The sequence below is a fragment of the Prosopis cineraria genome, unplaced genomic scaffold (genome assembly GCF_029017545.1).
Source record: "Prosopis cineraria cultivar Desert tree isolate PC_DT_omini unplaced genomic scaffold, ASM2901754v1 PC8, whole genome shotgun sequence".
In the NCBI taxonomy this organism is placed as follows: domain Eukaryota; kingdom Viridiplantae; phylum Streptophyta; class Magnoliopsida; order Fabales; family Fabaceae; genus Prosopis; species Prosopis cineraria.
Genome location: NW_026555339.1, coordinates 12,140,456 through 12,151,696, shown reverse-complemented (window position 1 = coordinate 12,151,696; position 11,241 = coordinate 12,140,456). Strand labels below are relative to the sequence as shown.

Genomic DNA, 11,241 nt, shown 5'->3' with positions numbered 1-11,241 from the left:
TGACACTCTTCTCTTGCACCAGTTGTCACTACTTCCTCCTTATGTATGCCAGTTTTAATGGAGGTAAAGAAGTCTTGAGCCCACTTATTTCTCATAGTTTTTGTGTGTAAATGACTAAATGGATAATTTGTAATAACCTTAAAATTTTTTTTTTCAAAAAAAAAAGGAAGAAGATAAATTAAATGATTTTTTTTATTGTTTTAAATATAATAAATAGGGAGTAATGATTTAGTGGGAACTATGGTAATTTGTTACTTGGAGGTAGGAGGTTCGAATCTTACCTATATTAGAGAAAATTTCATTTTTGTTGGCATCGAATGAAGTTACCAAAATGCCCTTACCTCTTGTGTAATTTTAGAAAATATCTATAGGGTTTCTTGTAATTTTCCCTAATAAACATTATCTCTTTAAATTTCTTTCCCTGGTCGGTCAAGAACAGAGCACGAGGGGAGAGAGGGAGAGAAATTCTGGGTCTAGAAATTTCGAGCTTCTCTGTCTTCTCCATCGGTCTTTCTCATCCTTCCTTCTCCAATGTTCTTCCCGTGTCACCGGCGATCGTGGATGCTCAGCACTGCCTTGCAAAAATGCCCAGGTTCTCCATGATTCTTCTTATCTCTGTTTTGTTTTCCTTGCTGTATCTACGTCGTCGGTGTGCGTAAAAGGCTGAGTTTCTGGAGGCTGTGGACGGTTGGAAGCGTCCTTCTTGTTCTTTTGCTGTCAGTGTGTCTCTGTAGGTGCTGCCATTAGCGAGTCCTTCTTCATGCTCTCTGCCTCTGTTCCTTTTCTTTTTCGTGCTACTGTTCTATCTTGCTGTGCACATCTGGGTCGTTGGCTGATGGAAGAAATCAGGTCGCTGGAGTGGGTGTACTGATCGCCAATCCGAATCAGCGCTGAGTTCCTTTTTCTTCTCGTGAGTGATGCTCTGTTTTCCTTCTTTTTGGTTCAGACAAATATCTTCTCTTCTCTCCCTATTCGATTGACAGCCCCTTGGTTTCTTCCTCCTTTATTTTGTTCGTTTGTGGTTGGGAAGTGAAGGAAGAGCTGATATGGTGCTGTGGAAGGATTAATTTGTGGGTTGAGGCAGAAATATTGCTATATTCTTCTTCCCCTGTTCAGTTGTGGATTCAGTTTTCTTCCTCCCTCTGTGTGTGTGCACTGTCGGCTAACTAAGGTGAGAACTCTTCAGCTTTCTTCCTTGATGAACTTGCGTGAGAGGAAGTGTGAGTTGATATTGAAATTACAGAATTTTTTAGAGTATTCTACTGCTGTTGCTCGTGCTGTTGTGGGAGCTAGAAAGTGATTTCCAAGGCTTCATTATATATATATATATATATACACATATATATATGGGTCTGGATTCTAATCTGAATTAAATTTTGTTAGATTGGTTGATATTGAGAATTTGACTAGAATGAGAATTAATAAGAAATTAATTTGGAATTATAAATTAAGATTTGATGTTTACAAGTTGTTAGATGAAATGTCTGTTAGGTGGAGTCTACTTGAATATGTATTTTTTTGAATGTTTACTAAAAATTTTTTTTAGCATACTTGGTATAGGTTATTGATGTATTAACTTGAGATTTGAGGAAGAATTGATTAGCTAAGCTCTTGAGAGTCTAATGGTTGATACTTACAAACCTTAGTGTTGTTGAATTATTTAATCTTGATATGCATGAAAGATGTTCGATGACTTGAGAGAGTAAATGTGGGGGTGTGTGTGTATTTAGATATGTTTATACGCAACCTGATTAATGTTTGGTTACATAATTTAAAGAATAGTTGGGAAAACAAATTAAGATATAAGCAATTTGTTGGATGGGAAGTAGGCATGTAAAGTATTCAAAGGATGGAAGAAATTAAGATTTGGTTGATTAAATTATAATGATTTGAAGTCAATTCACTATAGTGTTTTCAATATTAGAAAATAACTTATTTAACTAAAGTAAGTCCATTAAATCTTTCTTTATATTGAATAGGATGCTAAGAGAAAGGAGGAGTTGATTGAAGTTCTAAGAAATGAATTTTGATGCTCGGGCATATTATAGGTAAGTGGATAGCGTCCCAACTGCATTATCATAAAAATTAGTTTCTGAAATATTATATTTATGCAAATCATTTTAATGACAATTATGTTAAGTATTGAATATTTGTCATTTAAATTCTTATTTTGGGAAATTATAAAGAAGTTTTGAAAGATAATTGAGTTATGGTATGCGTATGTTTTTTTTTATAATGAATACTTTTAAAAAAATTGATGAGATTATTTTTTATCAACCCTGGTTATTCTGAGTTATGCAATAAATGCCAAATATGGACTTCAGATATGAAATTTTATCGTGGCATGTTTTAATGCTCAAAAGTATTCATGCGAGTTTGATTTTGAGAATGAGAACTGTATCTTGAAAATGATGATTTTCTCGCATGTTTGAAAATGGTTTTAAAAAGGGACTTTATACGGAACATTGGTTGCTAACGGCAGTTCCGTTAGCCCTTGGCGCGCCATAGTACACCTAGCTAGCAGGGTGTTTATAGGAGGTGCTAGCCCCGTGCGATGGCCAACGCACGTGGAACGGAGGGATGGTTATTCGTGAGCATTGTACTCACGTTTGATTTCGTGGCTTTGAGCCACGTTTGGTTAGTATTACCCTCGTGGACTGGGTGTCCACGTTTGTTTCGTGGCTTCGGCTGCGTTTGGTAATTTACCCTCGTGGATTATGTGTCCACGTTTGTCTTCGTGGCACAAGCCGCGTTTGGATTATTTACCTTCGTGGACTTTGTGTCCACGTTTGATAATTGTTCTGATAAGTCCCTATGGTTATGAATCTGGTTATTGGTGATTTGATATCCCATTGGTTTTTATTGAGTAATTTATTTACAAGTATTTATTTCCGTTATGAGACTTCTTAAAATCAAGTGAAATTAACATTTGATATGATAGTTCAATAAATTGAGATTTTATTTGAAATTTACAGAGCCATTTTATTGTGAAGTTTATTAAATTTTTATAAAGATTTTGTCTGTTTAACTTACACAACTATTTCAAACTTTTCATTTTATTCATGTGAAATTATTTATTGTTGGGACGTTATTCACTGGAAAATTATTTGGTCTCAGATAGCATAATTGACGCTGTACGTCTTACTTACCAATGACGGATGTTTTCGGAGTGGAGGCTTGCTTTGTAAACATGGCTTATTGATGTAAATATGAAATTTATGTATTATGTCATGAGATATGATTAGGTGCTCCACATAACTTATAATTAAAATCCTTAGTTTATTATACATTTTGTTTGCTGGCTTGAAGGAGCCGAGTTCTTGATAGATATAATGTTTGAGGAAAATTTTTATGATACAGAATTTTTGGTAGATCTTATTTACAAAGATGGTTCTGTTAAAATTTTTACGAGATGTTGAAATAATTAGTAGTAATAGTATTAAAATGTTAGTGAATAATTGAGTACTTTTTTGTAATTAAATGAAATAAACCTTGAATTTGTGGCTTACGGGATGTATGTGTGGTTCGCATCCTGTGCCGGTCACCTCCTATTTTGGGGTGTGGACATAATTGAGGATCCAACTTCTCCTTTTTACTTGTTGTTGTCGTGACTGTACGAGAAGGATAGAAATTAAATTGAAGTTGAAATTCTGGTTTAGTGCTATCATGTGAAATGTCGAAGATGATGCTTTAATTTTCTAAGTTAAGATTGATTTATTCAATGAAGAGATTGGAGTTAGGAAGCTAATTTACTTATTTATTTATACATTAGAGAATTTTGGGAAATAGAATATAAGAGAAAGAAGTTGCTTGAGCTTGAAAAAAAATTTAAAAAAATTAGTACATATTTTTTTTACTTTATTAATCCTTGTGAGTGATATATCCAAGTTGAGTACTAATGCTCTATGAAATTAAGTTGGAGACCCCAAATGAAATTTGAGCATGAGATTAATGTCAAACTATTTGAATTCTTGAAAAAAAAATTATATGGTTGTGGATGAATTGTGTGATAAGAGATTGGAATTTTAAAAGACCTTATGAGGGGGTTGAAAATGATACATGGTTGGTGTTTGACAAAAAAGATTAAGTGAAGATGGTAATTTAATGGAGTGTTGAGCTATGGCTTTTGAAGGATTTTATGTGTAAAGTTTTCTCTTAAAATTTCAAATTTACTATAGCAACATTTTGATAGTAGAGATGTTGGGAGAAAATAATTGAAATTATATATAGTTTATTTTAAAAACAATCTAATTTTAATTTATAGGATATTTGGAGGAGGAGAAATTTAATTGATATGGAAAGGTAAATCCTTGAATTCAAGAAATTTTAAGTAAGTGGATAGCGTCCTAACTGATATTTCACTAAAAATTTCCTTCATTAAAATATTATATTTTTATGCAAATTCTTTTTTTTACAACAACAATGTGATTATTAGATATTTTATTGATTAAATTACTTTATTTCATGAAATTATTTTTCTAGAATTGATTATTTTAGTTAATCAGTAAATATAAGTTTGGATTTTACTTATGGGATTTCATTCTGAAATTATTGAACTACTTTAGAAAAATGATTCATGCGAGTTTAACATTGAAAATGAAAATTTTATTTTAAAAGTGATAATTTTCTTACATGTTTGAAAATAGATTTGAAGGGGGACCTTATACAGAACATTAGTTGCTAATGGCAATTCCGTTAACCCTTGGCGTGCCATGGTCAATGACTAACTAGTTTGACTTTTGTGAGTGTCGCACTCACATTTGTTGCTCGTGGGTCTAATACTCGCATTTGATTTCGTGGCTCCGAGTCGCATTTAGTTAGCATTACCTTCGTAGAACATGTCCACATTTGTTTCGTAGCTCAAGCTATGTTTGGTTACTTAACCTCATGGACTATGTGTCTACGTTTGTTTTCGTGGCATAAGCCGTATTTGGTTATTTACCCTCATGGATTGTGTGTCCATGTTTGTTACTTATTCTAATAAGTTCTTATAATTATGAGTTTTTTATTATTTGATGGATCTATTTTTCATTGATTTTGATTAATGGCATATTTATAATTATTTAATGCAATTATTTGTTTTATTGAATTACATGATAATAACATTTGATATGATATTTTAATGAATCAAGAATTTATTTAAAGTTACACAGAGTTCTTTTATGATGAAGTTTATTAAATATTTGTTTGCAAAAATTATTATTTCTATTACACATAATTTTGTTAAACTTTCTTTTTATGCATATTTAATTATTTATTGTTGGGATGCTATTCACTAAAAATTTATTTTGGTCTCAGATTTATTATTTGATGCTGATCCTCTCGCTGACCTTTGAGGGGCATACAACTGTTCTATGTGGAATTTTGTTTAGTACTATCTTCTTTTGATGTAAATATTTGAATTCATGTATTTTATTTTGAAGTAAGGTTAGATGCTCCACATAACCTATAACTAGGATTCTATTTTGTTATATGTTGTCTACTGAAATTTCTTCAAAAATGTTGAAACTTTTATTATAATGATTTTTATTAAGTATGTTATAATTCTTAGTACAAATTCAACTATGTTTTTAAAAATGGAAAGATTTCTCAATTTAAGGTTTAAAGGATATATGATAAGGTTCACATTTCATGCCAGTTACCCTCTAGTTTTGGGGCGTGATAATAGTCTTCTCCGACAGAATGCGAATGTGAGAACGGTGGTCGGCGATGAACTTTGAAAGATGTTAGAATGAGGAACACAGAACCATTCACTATGGGTTTCGGCTTTCGTGGGTTACTGGGAAACAAACTAATTTTCAAGTATTTCAAATGCAGGGTAAATGGGTAATTTCATTTTCAGACTTATTCACCCTTAAGTTCATTGGGATCTAGCAATGATTTCTTGAATTCATGGGACCTCAACGTATTTTAAGGCTTCCATGGGACCTTAGAGTGATTTTCCCTATAAAGTATAGTTAAATTTCTAATGCCTCATGGTATGTAGTCAATATCTTAGTCATGTAGCCACTATCTCTTACAACAAATATATAACCATTGAAGTAGTCTTAATGGCATAGTCCCCAATATATCTATATATAAACATCTCTTGTATCATGGAAACAAAAGAAGAAAAACCACTATTAATATGCATGATATATAGCTGATGCATAGAATATCATATTAACAGAAAAAATGATAGTAGCGCAATATTGGGGGTAAAGATATACCTTCTAAATTATTTCCAATGTCTCTTGGTATGTGGCCTGATAATTGATTAACTGATAGGTGGTCTATAATTTTTAGATGTGCAAGGCTTCTAACTTCATTGAGAATATTTCTTGCAATGAAAAAAAAAAAATAGAACATATAGTGTCAGTGCATAAAAAGTTAAAGTAAAATAAACAACACTTTTGTCATGTTTACAATGATAGAGCCATTTTAAAAAGAATGATAGTAACACTACTACTTCATCGATTACTTTCTATGTTGTTAAACTCAAGAGAATATATACACCCATTGAAGCATTGTCTAAGTTCCAAATCTCTCTCTTGATATGCAGCCAAAAGGTACTAAATCTACTGATTGCTTATGTATAAGATATCGTAGTAAAAGAAAAGTGAAGAGCACTTATATAAAAGCATATACCTTCTAAGTTATTGTTGTCAAGAGATAGCTCTTGAAGCATTGTCAATATCCCAATGCTTTTTCGTATGTGATTGGACAATTGATTAGTACTCAAGTATAATTTATTCAGATTTGTAAGACTACTAATCTCGTTGGGAATTTCTCCTGCATATATGACAATTAACACAAGAAAAACTCAATACTTAGAATTTTGTTGCATAAAAAAATTATGTCAAAGGAAAAAAAGAGTGGCAATTAAAGTTTTCAAAATGCATGCATAGTTATTATATAGGGTTTAGGGTTATTTTTGCTCGCAAATTATTCATGTTAGGCCTGCACGTGTTTTGAACTTGCCTTTTGGTTATTTTCCTCTCCTAAACATTTAAAAACTCATTCTTTTCTGCCCTGTTGTAAACGTGTCTATTAACCAAATTTTTGCTAAGTTTTTTGGTTGATCCTATTTTTAAATAAATCTTCATGGAAATAATAGTAATATTATATTACTTGTCATGGCTTGTGCAGTTGTGGAGAGTGCAACAAAGACACTTAAATTGTAATAACCCATAATTTTTAAGTAAAATTTAAAATAGGTAATGATATATTTTAGGAGTATTTTTATTAATTTTTTGAACAAATTTGGCGAGAAAAACAGCCGGTTTAATGGAGATTATGCGATCACTTATTTAATCGGTCTTGGGTTTGAATCTTCCAAAGACCAAGACTGAAAATTTTTATTATTTTGCTTTAGCTTTTCGCAATTAAAATTTTGCCCTATAAAAAACAAACAAGAAAAGGGGCAGACACATTAATGCAGGATTTGGGTTCATTCTTCAGCGTTCTCTTCATTCTTTCGAACATGCCAGACCAGAGGAGAGAGTGCTTGTCCTTCCTCATTAGATCTCTTCGTCCTCTTCTTGATTCCGTCTAGTTGACCGGCAAGCTTGAGAGTGTTCATTGTAGTTCCTCGTTTCTTCCCTCTCTGGTTGCTGTAACAGATCAAAATTTCTCCCTCTTGCCATCACCGGTGACCGTGAATGAAACTTTCCTCCCCCTCCTTTGCTGTATTGCTAAGAGGGAGTGTCAGAGTTCTTCATCATTTTCTCTACCTCACGTCACTGATGCTCGCTGCCATAGAGGTTCTTCTATCCCACTGTCATTCTTCCTCCTCCCCTGTTTTGGCTCTCGCGCAAGATGGATGAGTGTATATTGTTCAGCTTCCATTTCTTTTTCCTGGTTCAGCGCCACTGTTAGAGAGTGAATCATAAGTATTTTTGCTTGGGACAATGTCAATTTCTCAATTCCTCTTCCCTGATTCTGTGGGTATGTGTTAGATGTTTGCGCTATGATTTTATTATCATTGATTGCTTTATGTGTGTATTGTGGAGCTTATGGCAGTATACATACATACATATATATATGTGTATATATATATTTCTATACACACACATATAAATGATTGATCTTCCTTCTCTGTTAGAGTGGCTGTCCGTGAGGTGTATGCACATTTAAAAATTGATTTATCCTCCATCTCTATTTTAGGGGCTGCTAGAGAGGTGTAGGGTAGATTGGAATATCAAGTAAGCTTAAATTTAAGTTCCAAGGTATCTTCTAAAAAGATAATTTCTCTTCAATTACTTTGGCTGCCGCTAGAGGAAAAGTTAAGTTTAGATTGATTTAGTTTTCTTTAGTTAAATTTATTTGTTTAGGGAATTGTCTTATTAAGAAGCATTGTAAATTTAAGTATTGATGACTGGAAATATTTGGACAAGAGATATAAAGACTAAGAAGTTTGATTGACTGGTTTGGAAATTGATGCCCATAAAGTGTTTAGTGAAATATATAAGAGAGGAACTTGGTTTGGAGTGGGGCAATCAAGTTTGCTCATTGTATTGAGGATTGAAATTTGGATTTAGGTTGTTCAATCTCCATGTTGAAAACTCAAGAAGGTACAAATATTACTTGAATATATAAATACACACACTATTGATAAAATTCATGTTAATTATAGACATTGAGACAAGTTATAATGAAACTTAACTTTTGTTACTTACAAATGCATATACCATGATATTTATTGATCATGAAATTTGAATATTGTTAATTTGGACGTGACATTCATTTCCATTCATAAATGAAAAGTGAGAATGTGACTTGAAGTTGTAATATGAAAGAAAAAAGGGAATAAAAAGTTATGCTTAGCCTTAATATATAATTTTATATGTTAAAAATATTAAAACTTGATCCATATAAAACCACTTCCTAAAAACCAAACCAAACCTATCTTAATAAAAAAAAAAAAATCAATCAAGTGTCATTTTTTATGCAAAGTGAATTTTTTTGGGCCAATTGAGGCAAAGCACTTGAAACTTTTTTGGGCCAAAAAATCACTAAAGTTGAAAGTTGAAATTTTAATGAATGTTTTCTGTTTTCTATTTTTGTTTTTTGTTCTTTTGCATTTTTGGATGAGAAAGATTAATTTTGAACAGGGCAAAGTACCCGTAATTGCTCTTAGCTTTAGCTCAATTGCATAGAAAATCCCTCATCTTTAGATGTTTAAAAATCACACCCTCAACTTTCAGATTCTGACATATATCCCCATACAGATAAAATGGTGGTTAGATTAATGGAATTTAAGCTACATTAGATTATCTAAGAAACATATTTATAAATTGTAAATTCCATAACGATGACTCATTAATTTTGGTCAAAGACTTATAAATTATCACACTATTTTAATTTGAAACTCAATTGGTATTGAAAAACATATTCATTTATAAATCTTGGATACACTAGTTATGCTATAAATTTGAAAGGAGGACTTATAAATTTTGGAAAAGGATTTATAAATTAATTAAGACAAACTCAGTTATAAATTACATAAACACAAGTTAAGTTGTGAATTTCTAAAAGATTTGTAAACTTTAAAAATTGACTTTTAAATTGCATGTGAAGATTTGTCAAGGGTACTCTCTCTATAATATTTATCTAGACTCTTCCTAGGTAGTTATCTTTGTATTCTAAAATCATCCTAGGTTATTATCTTCCTAGAGAATTGTTGTACTCTGTGAGTGAGTAACTTTGTACTATATGTAAGTTTAATGTGATCATGGGATTTATATGTGAGATCTTGAGATCTAACTACAATTTCACTTAGCCCTTTTTAGATCAATTGTGACTCTTGGGATCTCAATTTGAGGCTAAATACTTGAGATAAAGTTGTTAGATAACTTTACTTCTGATTAATTTAGAAACTATAGTGATTATTCTTTAAGGCTAATCTTAGATGCCACTATTACTCTCCTAAGAAATACCTATATATACTTATTCCTCCTAGTCTATTTTGGACTCTTTTGGACTTTAACCGACTCATTTCTTAGTTCTAGGCATTATTCCATAAGTACTAAATGTATTTATACTATTTCTTTGGCTCTAGAAATTTTTTGATTTTTGACAAGAGCCCTTGAGTACTGAATGTGCTTTACATGAAATCGTAGCCCAAATATTTATGGGCCAAAGAACCAAAAAAATCATAGTCTTCATATTATAAAGATTTAGTCTCAATTTTGTGATTATTAATTAATTCATTTTTTAGTTCAACCATCTTTTATTTCCTACTCTGGCTAGCTATCCATATCCATTATTCTACTTCAACCCTACTATTCTTGTGATAACTTTTTTTAAAATATTCATTAATCAAATTATGCCTCAATGTTAGACTTAACAATGCCACCTCATTCGAGAGCCAGCGTCCCTAGTAGCTTTACTCCATCGTACTTCTCTCGATCTTCTATTGATCAAAACCCTCCATGAGTAGTTATTTTCATGATATAGACCTTTCATTGAAAGCACTATTGTTATGAGTACAAGTTTAAAGGAAGAGTTTATCTTAAAAGACTAACCCATTTGAATGGAGAGCCCCTTGAACTTATAAATCCTACTTCACTTGTAAGGCTTTTTAATATTGGACTCATAATATTACCCTTAGGTTTGCATGACAATGAAAAAAAAATCATCAACATCAATATCAATGTATATAATAAAAATAAAATCAAGTGGTATTGTTGTAACAATTTTCATCTAACCTTATTTTAAGTAAATATATAAACATGTGTATGATGGTAAAAATTAATAGGAGAATGACATTTAAGGCCCTCACAAAGGAATTTATCACAATAAAGGCCCATCAGTTTTGCACTAAATATTGTATTATGAAAACACATATATTTTGTTGTTAAAAAGCTAAACATTAAATTTTTAAATTTTAAGGAAACCCTAACAAAAACTTCAAAGTTAAGGTTGAGTTTTTAACAATAATACATATGTGTCTTCACAAGATAATGCCCTATGCATAACTGATGGACCCTTATTATGACAAATTTCCTTGAGAGGTCTTAAAAGTCATTCTCCCAAAATTAATCTGTCATTCTCCCAAAATTAATCTGTTTAATTGTAAAATCAACGTGAACAAAATTTTGATTAAAATTAGTTGTTATCAATCAAATGGGCTCCAAATAATAATTTTGTGAATTAATTACTCTTCTACTTCTATTTATAAGAAAATAATCATTGGTACTTCAAGATTTTTTTAAAAAATTTAATAAAAATACTTTAATAACTCATTTTTTAAAAGCACCT

The 11,241-nt window shown here is 31.5% G+C and overlaps 1 long non-coding RNA gene across 2 annotated transcripts; it reads left to right on the top strand.

Moving 5' to 3' along the window:
- Nucleotides 1–451: 451 nt before the first annotated feature.
- Nucleotides 452–5,464, top strand: LOC129319006 (uncharacterized). 2 transcript variants are annotated; one of them, XR_008595391.1, is made up of 5 exons: nt 452–592; nt 722–910; nt 984–1,171; nt 1,980–2,048; nt 5,299–5,464. It is a non-coding gene; the product is annotated as an uncharacterized LOC129319006 (long non-coding RNA). The 2 variants fall into 2 exon arrangements; XR_008595390.1 differs by lacking the exon at nt 5,299–5,464 and adding an exon at nt 3,118–4,812.
- Nucleotides 5,465–11,241: the final 5,777 nt, after the last annotated feature.